Genomic DNA, 12135 nt, shown 5'->3' with positions numbered 1-12135 from the left:
AATGGGCTTCTCTTTCTCCATTCCTCTTAAGTACTGATGAGCCCCAAGTCTTGATCACTGCTCACCATAATAGAAGACATTGCTGGTTGCTTACCCAGATCTATTGCATTTCCTGTGTGCTGGTCGCATTCCCATTTTTCCTTTTCTCCTTAGCAGCATAACCTGTTTTTAACTGAGTTTGTTGTTCAATAGATTGAAAACTACTTGTTTTAGCCTCTCTTGCCATGCGATATGATCATGTGATTAAGGTGACCAACCATCCTGACTTCCCTGAGACTGAGGGGTTTTCTGGGTTGTGAGACTTCCGGTAATAAGCCTGAGAAAATCCCAGGCAAACCTGGATGAACTGGTAACCTTACATCTGACTTACTTCCAGCTAATGGTAAGTGAAGGAAATGTCATGTGGGATGTAGCTTTTTCTTTAAAAGAGTATGGGCATACTCTCTTTCTCTTTGTGCCCAATGAGAGATTATTGGAGCTCCAACAGCCATCTTGGAACTTGAGTTGACCTTGAGGAAACAGAGCAAAAAACTAGGTGCTTGAGTCCCTGATGATGGTGTGGTCTTCCCAGTATTACACTATTGCCATTCTTCTGGAATTTTCTCTTTTCTTTTTGTAGCTGAACCTAATCCCAGGGATTATGGCTTCCTTGCCTTGCTCTGCCTCTGCCCTTGCCCTTCCCGCTTCCAAAGTGAAAGGGTAACGTCTTCCACTCGAATGATGTAAAATATCGCTTGTTTGGTCTTACGTGGAGCTCCAGATCTGTGTGTAGCTCTGTTAGACAGCTCTACTTAAATACTCCATGTGCCAAAGCAAAGTTCAATGTCTTTGTGTGAAAGTATGTTCCTCTACTGCATTCCTTTACTTGTTGCATAGACTGATCTTCGAGGTATACAAGACAAAAGTCTGGTAGTCATTCTTGAATTTCTCTCTTCTTTATAACTCATACCCAGTTGATGGCTGGTCTTTCTTCATTATATATCTAAAGTCTGACCTTCTTACTCTACCTAAATGTGTCTTGGTTTAGCTCTTTGTTATGGCTCTCCTGGGTCATTAAATCATCTCGACTATTTATAAAGTACTAAACTGTTATTAACAGTGATGCCAGAATTATCTTTTTAGAATGCATCTCTGACCATGTCCCTCCCCTGTATTAAAATCCTTTCTATTGCCTTCAGGGAATAATATCAAATTAATAGGTCTGTAATGTCCTTCAGAGCTGGCCCAGCCTGTCTCTGCCAGTCCACATGGATAGTAGTGTCTTCTTGCACTGAACAGACACATTGATCTAAATATCAATGAGATAATCCCTCACAGCAGAGCTGTTGCACGTGTAGCTTCTTCGACTGTAACATCCTTTTCCCAACTGTGATTGAATGTTAATCAAAGGTTCCCAAACTTTCTTGGTTCATGATACCTTTAGTGACTCAGTAATTTTTTACAGTGCCCACAGGCGTTAATACATATTTATGTCCTGACAACTCAGAAGCCATTTAAAAAAGTAATATGCTTACACTGAAAGAAAAATATTTTCCATTTCTTTGTTCACCACGATTACTTATTAATGGGATGTGTGCATCTGTTGGGTATATACCTTCTCAAACCTTATGATTAGATTAGATCTGGCCACCGTCCTTTCTCATTCCACACTGATTTTTGCATGCTAGTAGCATTTTAACCCCAGAAATCACAGCTCTACAAAGATACATCATCAAGAGGAGGATACCTTTCTTAAACCTAATGTTAAAACTGAACAACCTTGAGGTAGTATTTCACATTCTGACATTGCTGTGATTCCTTAGAATTTTTTTTTTTAAAAGCACTCTTTAATTTATATTTATTTATTTATTTTTGGCTGCGTTGGGTCTTCATTGCTGCATGCGGGCTTTCTCTAGTTGCGGCGAGCGGGGGCTACTCTTCGTTGTGGTGCGCGGGCTTCTCATTGCAGTGGCTTCTCTTGTTGCGGAGCATGGGCTCTAGGCACGTGGGCTTCAGTAGTTGTGGCGCATGGGCTCAGTAGTTGTGGCTTGTGGGCTTCAAGAGCGCAGGCTCAGTAGTTGCAGCACACGGGCTTAGTTGCTCCGTGGCATGTGGGATCTTCTCGGACCAGGGCTCGAACCCGCGTCCCCTGCATTGGCGGGTGGATTCTTAACCACTGCACCACCAGGGAAGCCTGATTCCTTGGAATTTTAAAAGTATCTCATGATTCTCCAGTGAGTTTGAGGCAGTGCCTGGAGTGCCGTGGCACGTAGTTCGGAAACCGTGATACTAAGAGACTGGCATTGGATACAGTGCCACAATAATTTATTCTTTGATTAAAAAATGTAACGATTGTTCTGTTCAAGACGTGGTAATTGGTAAATCACTCTGAGCTAAGCGTCTGTAAGTCTAACATTCTAATCTTAGAATTCACTGTAAGTCTAAGAATTTCTATAAAAAGTGGTATTTGAGTTTAAAGGTATATCAAATTAGTGGGGAAGGCTAAAATTAAGGCCGACAATATAAACAACAGGAAACTCTTCCTGATCTTCGCATTGGGATGCAGTGGATGTTGAAGGGCATCCCCAGGTTGCCCCCCAGGTGAGAAGCATTCATTCGCCAGCTGCTGCGAGTACTGACTGCTGATAGATCCTGGGACTTGCACTTGGTCTGAATGAGCTGCCTTGCACAAGGTTATATCCTCTCCCTGGGGGTAGCCCACATTCAGTAGCTACTCAGTGTAGCCAGACAAGGACCTAGGTCCCCTGGCTAAATTTGGGACAACGCTGAGGAGCCATCGCTGCTCCTAAGCTCCCCAAGGGATTGGCTTGGACCTTTGTTGACTGCATCACAGTTCAGCGTCTCCCTCTGCCTAATCCCCCTTCCTCCATCCGCTAGAGGTTTCGGTACCAGATGTGTTCCTCAGTAAACTTGCCGCACGTAACTCTCCATATTAGGGTGGAGCCGGAGACTGTGACCTAAGATATGTTGTTAAGATGATCACATAAAATGTCTTTGAATCAAAATATTATTTTTACTTGTGAATGTACCCTTTGGAAGTAGTATGAATTTCTTTCTTCTTTGAATTTGTACTGTTTTATTAATATCATCACACTGTATTACATGCAGACTCTTAGGAATAATAGATCGAGCTATGTGTTATTTCCCCAATAAGTTTTCAATTTTTTTCTTCATTTAATGAAGAGAGAGAGAGAGGTTTAGTGTCTCACATGCTTCCCTTTCCATTAAACATCAACACATACATTCCAAGATTTGGGAAAATTTTGTACCACTGGAAATTATGGTCACACATTTAGTATTATAATATTTTAGCATTAAAAATAAATGTAAAGTTCTTGTTTCCAGTGAACAAATAATCTTCAATATATTTCATCACATGCGAACACAGGTATAAATAAGAGTATAACATAAATAGAGGTTTTTTCCCCTCATTTTATTGTCTCTCCAGACATGAAACACAATGATCTTACTACATTTGTGCAACTCAGAGTCCTCTTAGAAGTTGAATAAATATACGTTTAGGTGTTTTTGCTTTCTGTATTGATTTTTAAAATATTAAATAGTTGGGGGTCTAGTAAGAGCAAGAGCTTTCACAGTGTCACAGTAGAAGTGTCACAGTAGTAGCAGTGGCAGTGAAGCAGTTGGCATTGGCAAGTACCGTGGAGAAAGGTAGAGGGCTGGAATCCACGTAGCCTTAGAACGGAGTTATTCTGGGCCGAGTAGCATCAGTGGTTAGTGGATCGTCCTCTGGGGACACTGGCAGGATATAGGGTAATTCTGCAATAAGATCTGGGCACGCATGACAGAGCAATCAGGGAGTTAATGCTCTTATGTGAATCTGGCATTTTTGGATGGATATATATTGTGAGCAGAAAGGTACAAGCATTCTGAATCCACAAAATACATTATTAAACTATATCCCTGCTATTTATTGTTCAAGTTATTGTGGGAGGAATGAAAGAAGTTGCTTGGTTCATTCCTTCAAAGCTAAAGTCACTTGGAAAAAAAATTGACGATGTACCTGTTTCAATGTCATCTGCATCTGAGTCAGTTTTAGTATGACCACCTACAAGATAGGAGTTGAAAGAAAGCCGTTAGGAAAAAAAATTAAGTTCATGATTCATGTTTGCCAAAAGATGGTGCTCTTGTATCTGTTAAGACCATTTAGGCAGCAAGGAAGAGGAAAAACAACATCCTTTCAAAGAATCCGAAGGCATGATTCCTAAGGCTGTGGAATAATGACAATATACTTGCATTTTGCCATGTTGCGTTTGAAATATAAACAACTTAATTTAAGAGCTAGGCTTTCCTGAAAATGTACTATTAAACAGCAGCCTCCCACAAGACAGTAAACATACCAAATTAAAGCACTTATCAAAGATGCAGGATCCTGCAGTCATTTAACTGTCTTCCTTTCCAAGAACAAAGCTGGAATGAAAGTGCAAGAATGTCAAAAAAAAAAAAAAAAGGAGATAGTAAAATAATATATCAAAGGCATACATGCTAGTTTGAAACCCAGAATTTCATTGTTTTGCTATGTAAAGATGAAGACTGGGTTTTCTGTGTTTTGCATTAAATGTGTAATTTAGCGTCTCCAATACAATCATTGTGCATCTTCTGTACACCTGGCGTGCATTCAGGATTTCACTTCATTCTCAAAACAGCTTTAAGAAGTAGGTATTACTCTTATCAAATCTATCTTAGCGAGGGGGAAGTGGAACTAGTTAGGAGACAGCAAACATTTGGAGCCAATAATTGAACCATTCCAGCTGATTTCAAAGCTCATTGTCTTAACCACTAGGCTCTAACAGCTCTGTAAAGATTTTACTTAAAATTTGAATCCCAGGTTAATAGAATATATTAAACTTTCCCAGTTTACTGTTACTCTTGTGTGTAGTCAATTATTTTTCATAAACGTTTGAAAGTAGTTGGCATATCTTCTAGAGTCCTACATCTTTGGACAAAATGCCACTGATGCCAGACACAAGTGCTGTCATCTAAGACAGGTTTCTCTATCTGGAAGGTAACTGCAGTAGTGCTTACTTTAAGGGCTGTTGTAAGAAATAGAAGTAATTCACATAGAGTGCTTACATTCAGTATACACTCAGTTTATGAGAGAATTCTTTTCAAAAAATATCTAACAAAATGTGATTTCATTCTACATGCAAACTCTAAATCATCAGCAAGAAAAATTCTTATGAATAAAATGACCAAGGCAAACATTCTATCCTTTGAGCAAAATTAGAACATATATTTCTAGCATAGGTCTGTTCAACTCTAAAACATTTGTTAAGTATGTAGCTTCAGAATTATCCATGTGGGGATTATCTTTTAAGTTGCAACGTCATCCTTTACTAAGAGATTCATAAAATGATACATTTTGAAGTTGTAGTTTGTTTTAATGCATAAATAATGTGATAAAATTGACTTGTTTTGTAAAGTGCGATGAAAGTTAAAATGATTATTCTAAATCATCAAATTCTGGTACTTTCATTACTGAATCAAGATTATGTAAAATATTATTTTGCCTATTTCTTTTACCCATAAAGTTCTAGATTCGTTTATTTCCTGGGGAAAAACCCTGTGATGAATCGTAACTGAATCAAAATTTTACTGAATTTAAATAATTATCTTGGAAGTAATGAGTGTACCACAAACTTAAGTGAGGGCTATGTATACAATTAAGGTATTCAGGTTTGCTTGTGTATTTTGTGTTTTGACTAATATTTGACTTAATTTAAACCCACATATGTATTTCCAAATACCTCATAACAGCTATTTTTATTGTGATTTTCTTCCACTATAATTCCCTAGTGTAATTTAAATTTGAGAGTTGCCCAAAGCCATATCATAAACGTATGTTTAAGAAATCCTCAGTCCCTTGGTGAATTTAACACATCACCTCCTGCATTTCATTACGTGGATTAGTCTCTAAAAAATGCCTGCTGTGTAACCTCCTCCCATACTCTTCTCCAGGTTACATAACCCCAATTCCCTTAGCCTCTCGTCCTAATTCCTATTTTCTAACGTTTAAATCACTCTGCTGATCAACCTGGCCCTCTTCAAATTTACTCACCTCTTCGTTATGCTAAGCCGTCGTAATTCACTAACCAGTTCTCAGTCAGTAAGGAAGCAGCTGCTACTCACCGTGTCCCCCGCTGGGTAAGAAGTGGCCCGTACAGAAGAACAGCCACTGACACCTAAAGTGGAGTTGTTTCCAGCTACTCTTTGGACCGATGCATTTGTTTATATTCATATCTATCAAATTACAGATTTATGTCGTATGGCCTGGGTGTCAGGCCTGTTGCTCTCAGTCAACAGACTTGTTCTGGTATCTGCAGGGTCCCTGGCTGTGCTGGTGATACAGGGTGAGCAATACAGGCTTGTCCACCTGGTGCTCATATTCTCATGGGGGAGTCAAATAATCACTGAAATAAACTGTAGTTACTATGAAAAAATTAAGTATTAGTGCTGAGAGGAAAATAAGGCACTTATAAAATAGAAGGACGTTGAGGCACAGGGCACAAAAAGCAGGAAGTATGGTTATTTCTTCACCCTATTGCCTGAGAGATAAAAGCCTGAATCTCTAATAATATAATAATAATGATGCTGATAGACGCTAACGTTCGTTGAGTGCTGATGGGTAATCACGCATTATATTGACTGGTGTATATGAATTATTTCACTGACTCATCGTTACCGAGTCCCAGCTTGTACTGCTCACTGCACAACAGGACAGTAAGTTGAGAGGTGAGTTGTTGGGGCAGGGAATGGAGGCTTTATTTGGAAAGCCAGCAGACCGAGAAGAAGGTGGACTAGTGTCCCAAAGAACCGTCTTGCCTGGGTTAGAATTCAGTCTTCTTTTATGGTAAAAGGGGAGGGAGTAAAGTCAAACACTTCCTAGTTCTGGTCAGCCTCCAGAGGAGATGTATTAGTTTCTAACTCCCTGCAGTCATTCACAGGTGGGCCTGATCAGGATGTTTTCTGTGAGCCAAGCAAAGGTATTTTCGCTTAATGCTCATTACCTGGGAGGAAGGGTTCCCAGAGATGGGTCGTTAGGTATAATTTAAGCTTATAGGGAACATCCCTTTAGTGATTAACTTGTAATAGAACACAAAAGTTTCTTCCCTATTACATCATCACAAAAATTTTACAAAGCAGATACTATTACTAGTCCCATTTTCTAATGACAAAAACTGGGGCTGAGTAACTTTGAAGTTATGCAACCGCTAAGTAGCATGGCCTGGAAACAAAGTCAGGTCTTTTTGAGTCTAGAGCTTAATCTTTGAATGGTGCTGTGGAGATAAGGGTGGGAAAGGAAATTCTCTGCTTTGTCTGTAGCTTTGTCCTCCTAAGACAAGACGCACTCTTCCCAGAAGGCTATTTCATGACTATCTTTTATTCTCAAGTATTCCCTTGCGGTCGGGGCGGGGGGCGGGGCGGGGGGCAGGGAGCAGTCTCACACCATCACCCTACTCCAAGTAGTTTTATAAAATATTCCTTCTAACTCTGACACTATTCTCCCTGAGATTATTAAAGAAGATTTTCTTCTTAGGGAGTTAAATCAGCTCAATCCGTGCAATTTTTTTTTCTTTCACAGTAGCAGTTGATATGGGCAACTTCACTGGATGGTCTGTTCCTTAAGCGGGCTGCTACAGGGGCAACGGGATCAGTAACATAAGGCTTAAGATCTTGAGTGTTGTTAAGGTCTTCTGTCTACTTGGGGCATATGAATCCCATGAAACAGACTCCACTTTTCTGGAGAATTTGTGTCTGGGTTGTCCGGACTCCTAGCTAGACCACACACATACACTAATAACGAAATTCTTCACAAGTGGGAATTTTAAGTTAGGAGACTGTAGTCTTAATCGTATGATCTAGTTAATTTCTCTATAATACTTGTATTTGAACAAAGCTTGTGTGAAGAAACAGAGTACTGTAAGGTAGTTTATCTTCTTGGCCATTGATGATTGCATTTAAATCACAGATAATGCCAAGATCAACGTCCAAGTCAGGACTTCCTATAGTCCCCTGCTCCCTGGTTCCCCATGGAAGGTATGATGTCATTCAGTTTCCACTCTTACCTCTTCTCTGTTTGCTGTATTTACTGAAGGACACACCCTTCCTGCATCCTTGGTTCTGCGGTCTTCACTCTCCCATCCATTCCTGTTTCTTCCCACTACAGACCTCCACATCCACACTCTTCCCTGCATTCACTGCAACACATGAGCTTCCTGGGAAAGGAAAGCCGATACTTCTCTTTTACATGGATGCCCTTCAGTGAAAACTCTTCCCTCTGGCTCTGCCCCTAGTCCTGCTCTTGTTCTCACTGGCTATGCCTCTCTTTGGGCATTTTGCCTTTATAAATTGGGCTTGGCTAGTTTCAGATCAGTGATCCTTTTCTGGCTAAGTTTATGATATTCTGCTTTCTTTCTGTAGGAGACAGAGTCAGGCTCATCATGTTGAATTAATGGTTGCTGCTTAAAAGTTCTCCTGTAGAACCTGGAGCTCTTCAGAGGAAAGAAAACTGTATAAATCCAATAAAAAAATAAATACATAAATAGTAAGAGGCTGGCCAGTGCTGAATACAGTGAGATTTTTTTTTTTGGCTACTGTGTAAGAGACACTATAAATTACAATTTTTCACAAGTGTGGCAGTCTTACTAAAAGGAGTAAGATTATCAGGGATTTTCCCTTTCTCCCGAGGATAAAGAGAGAATAAATGGGCTTAAATTGTAGTAGAAGGAATTTGGGTTCGACACAGTTTGTTTCTACAGGGCTATTCTATTTAAGTAGATCTGATCAGTATGTGAAGGTCATTAAAAATAAACTGATGAAAAATGGACCTGCACGTGATGCTAATCCTCGTTTCCCCAAGCTGATTGCCATGCTCTGGGGACATTCTTCATATGCTGGGTGACTGTGTGTGTGAAGGAAAGACAAGTATAGTACATTGAGTTTTGTTTCTGACTCGTAAGCTGAGGTGGCATTGTGTTACAGGCATAAGCTTGGAGATCAGAAAAGCCAGTATATTCCAAAACCAGTTTAATTTTGTGAGCTCGGGAAACTTACTTATCCTTCCAGAAGCTTGGTTTTCTCAACTTGAACTTGGAGATGCTATCTCCTACCTATTAGGATTATCAAGTGATTTACAAGAGGATATATGTAAAGTGCATGGCATAGTGATTGGCACACATCAAAACTCCAATAACTGTAAATCAAACCTGCAGTCTCATTGTTCACATGTCTCTAGATCTTAAATAAGTTACTGAGAACAAGTATCCCCTTTCCCTCCTCACTCTTTCCTCTTTCTCCTCCTACCTACCTCCTTTTCTCTGCCCAAAATTAACTGGCCTTCCACTAGGTATCATATTCTATACTAGGTACTCCGAACAAAACTGAGGGCTCCACATTCTAGTAAGAGGTTGGGGCAAACATCTAAAGGAATATCTTCAGTCAATGGTTCATGAAATCATATTGCCATTTTCAAACTGAAGAACGACCAGCCAAGGGCATAGTAAACACATGCGCTGATATTATTGGAACTACAGCTCCTTAAAATCTTTTTCTGTGGCTTAAATGCAGGTGAAATATCAACAGGGTTTCTCAAGACAACTTGCTCTCTTCTTCAGTGTTTTGATGTTATCTTGTGGCCTCTAGGTTGACGTTCTTTATCAATCATCCCTAGTCGAATTTAGAATCAATAGGTGGGAGATTTATGATTAAGCATTTAGATTTCGTGTAAAACCTTTCAAAAATTAGAAAGGACAAAAGGACAGGGCTACACAAGAGAACGGAGTGGCAAAGAGATCAGGTGATGCAAGGAGTCAACCTTCTAGAAACTGGAAAGCAGATGATACATGATGATTCAGTCAACACGCAAGAGAAATCTATTCTGTGTTGTAGGGGGGTGGGGTGACCCAAGAAACAAGCAAATTTCCTCTGCTGAAGTACAGAATTCCAGGGAGACTCTGAAATTTGAATGATCAGAAGCAAGAGTACAACTTGGGGCTGGAACTGGGACTCATGGTATGTTTTTAAACTTTCCAGCTCCCCTCCCCAACTTCCCACAGTCAGCTGATTCCATCTTTCCCATGGGCAGAAGACTGGAGTTTTACTTTTTAAAAAAAATTACTGAAGTATAGTTGATTTACAATGTTGTGTTAATTTCTGCTGTACGGCAAAGTGATTCAGTTATGCATATATATATATACATTCTTTTTTAATATTCTTTTCCATTATGGTTTATCACAGGATATTGATGACAGTTCCCTGTGCTATACAGTAGGACCTTGTTGTCTATCCATCCTATATATAATAGTTTGCATCTACTAATCCCCAAACTCCCAATCCGTCCCTCCCCCACCCTCACCTCCCCCTTGGCAACCACAAGTCTGTTCTCTATGTCTGTGAGTCTGTTTTGTAGAGAAGTTCCTTTGTGTCATATTTTAGATTCTGAATATAAGTGAGATCATATGGTAATTGTCTTTCTGACTTTCTTCACTTAGTTTGATAATTTCTAGGTCCATCCATGTTGCTGCAAATGGCATTCTTTCATTCTTTTTTATGGCTGAGTAGTATTCCATTGTATGTAGGTACCACATTTTCTTTATCCGTTCATCTGTCGATGGACAGTTAGGTTGTTTCCATGTCTTGGCTATTGTGAATAGTACTGCTGTGAACATGGGTACATTATCTTTTTGAATTATCATTTTGTCTGGATATATGCCCAGGAGTGGGACTGATGGGTCATATGGCATGGAATTTTACTTTCTAGAGATGTGAAATTAGAAGTGCACTTGGGGCACTAAACACACTCTAGGGTGGAGGTGGGACTTGCTATTAAAAGTAGAGATTTAATACGTTTACTCACATAATGATAAGACCCTGTCTCACTGCTTTCCCCTCTTCGTTGCTTGGATGTGGACAGTTTATCTTATTGATATCCTCGTCCTCTGCCTCACCTGATTCCCCAATCCAAGGGGACAGAAAGAATTCCTCCCCTGAATAAAATAACTAGCCCAAGATAATACCAAGAGTCCCTCCAAGATCAGTTATTTTCAAACTTACATGTTAGGATCTTCTGGGGGAGATTTTAAATATTCCGATGCCTGTGTCTCACCTCAAATACCAGTACTAAGGCACCCAGCAGCCAAATTTGGGAAGTACACCCTGGAGGGAGACCCGTCAGTCAACAATCATGCCCTTATCCCTAGAGCTGCCACTTTGCCGTTAGCGTTCCCCTTATTATCACTAAGCATTTGAAGAAAGCTTTAGTGTGAAAGAGACAAAAGAAAAAAGTTAGAATATGAGATTCAGAGAAACAATGTACAAAGGAGGCAGACACTCCAAAATCTGTAAGTGTAAAAATAAATATATGGCACATATGAAAAAAGAACAAGTCACTGCACCGAAGACAAAATGAAAGAACCAGAGAGAACGCTTTGAAATTAGTACAATTTTATAGCAGTAAAAAATCATTTGAAGATTTGTAAAGCCAGTTGAAGCAATTTCTCCCCAAAGAGGAAAAATGATTAAGAGGCTAGCTTGCTACTTACTAGCTGAGTGACTTTATGCTAATTATCTGTCATCTATCCTCAGTTTCCTTATCTGTACAATGAGGTAATAGTAAATATTCTTTATAGGATTATGAGAATTAAAGGAGTTAATAAATGTAACTTAGAACACTGTACTATTATTAGGAATAAGAGGAGAGAAAGTATAAGAACATGAGATTATTCCTTGTTGTCTAATATGCAACTGAAAGGACTTCCAGAGAGTAAGAACAGAGATCATAGAGGAGCCAAAACTATTAAGGAAATAACATGAACGCATTCTCCAGAATTAAAGTTTTCAGATTGAAAGGGCTCACTGAATACTGACATAGGAAACAAAAATAAAACAAAAGCAACAGAGCATCATTGTGAAATTCCTCCAGAATGTAAGGAAAAAAGAGATTGTAAAGCTTTTTAGAAGAGAAAAACAGATCTACAAGGCTTTTTAGACTTCTCAGTTTTAATCCTGGCCGCTGGAACATGGGAAAATTATTCCTGGCCTAGAATTCTATACCCAGCTAAATTAATATACTTGTGAAAGTAAAATAAAGACATTTGAAACATGTAATGAATCGAAATA

This window comes from Lagenorhynchus albirostris, chromosome 2 (assembly GCF_949774975.1).
Source record: "Lagenorhynchus albirostris chromosome 2, mLagAlb1.1, whole genome shotgun sequence".
Taxonomy (NCBI): domain Eukaryota; kingdom Metazoa; phylum Chordata; class Mammalia; order Artiodactyla; family Delphinidae; genus Lagenorhynchus; species Lagenorhynchus albirostris.
The sequence above is the reverse complement of the archived record's forward strand: the minus strand, read 5'-3'. Positions refer to the sequence as shown.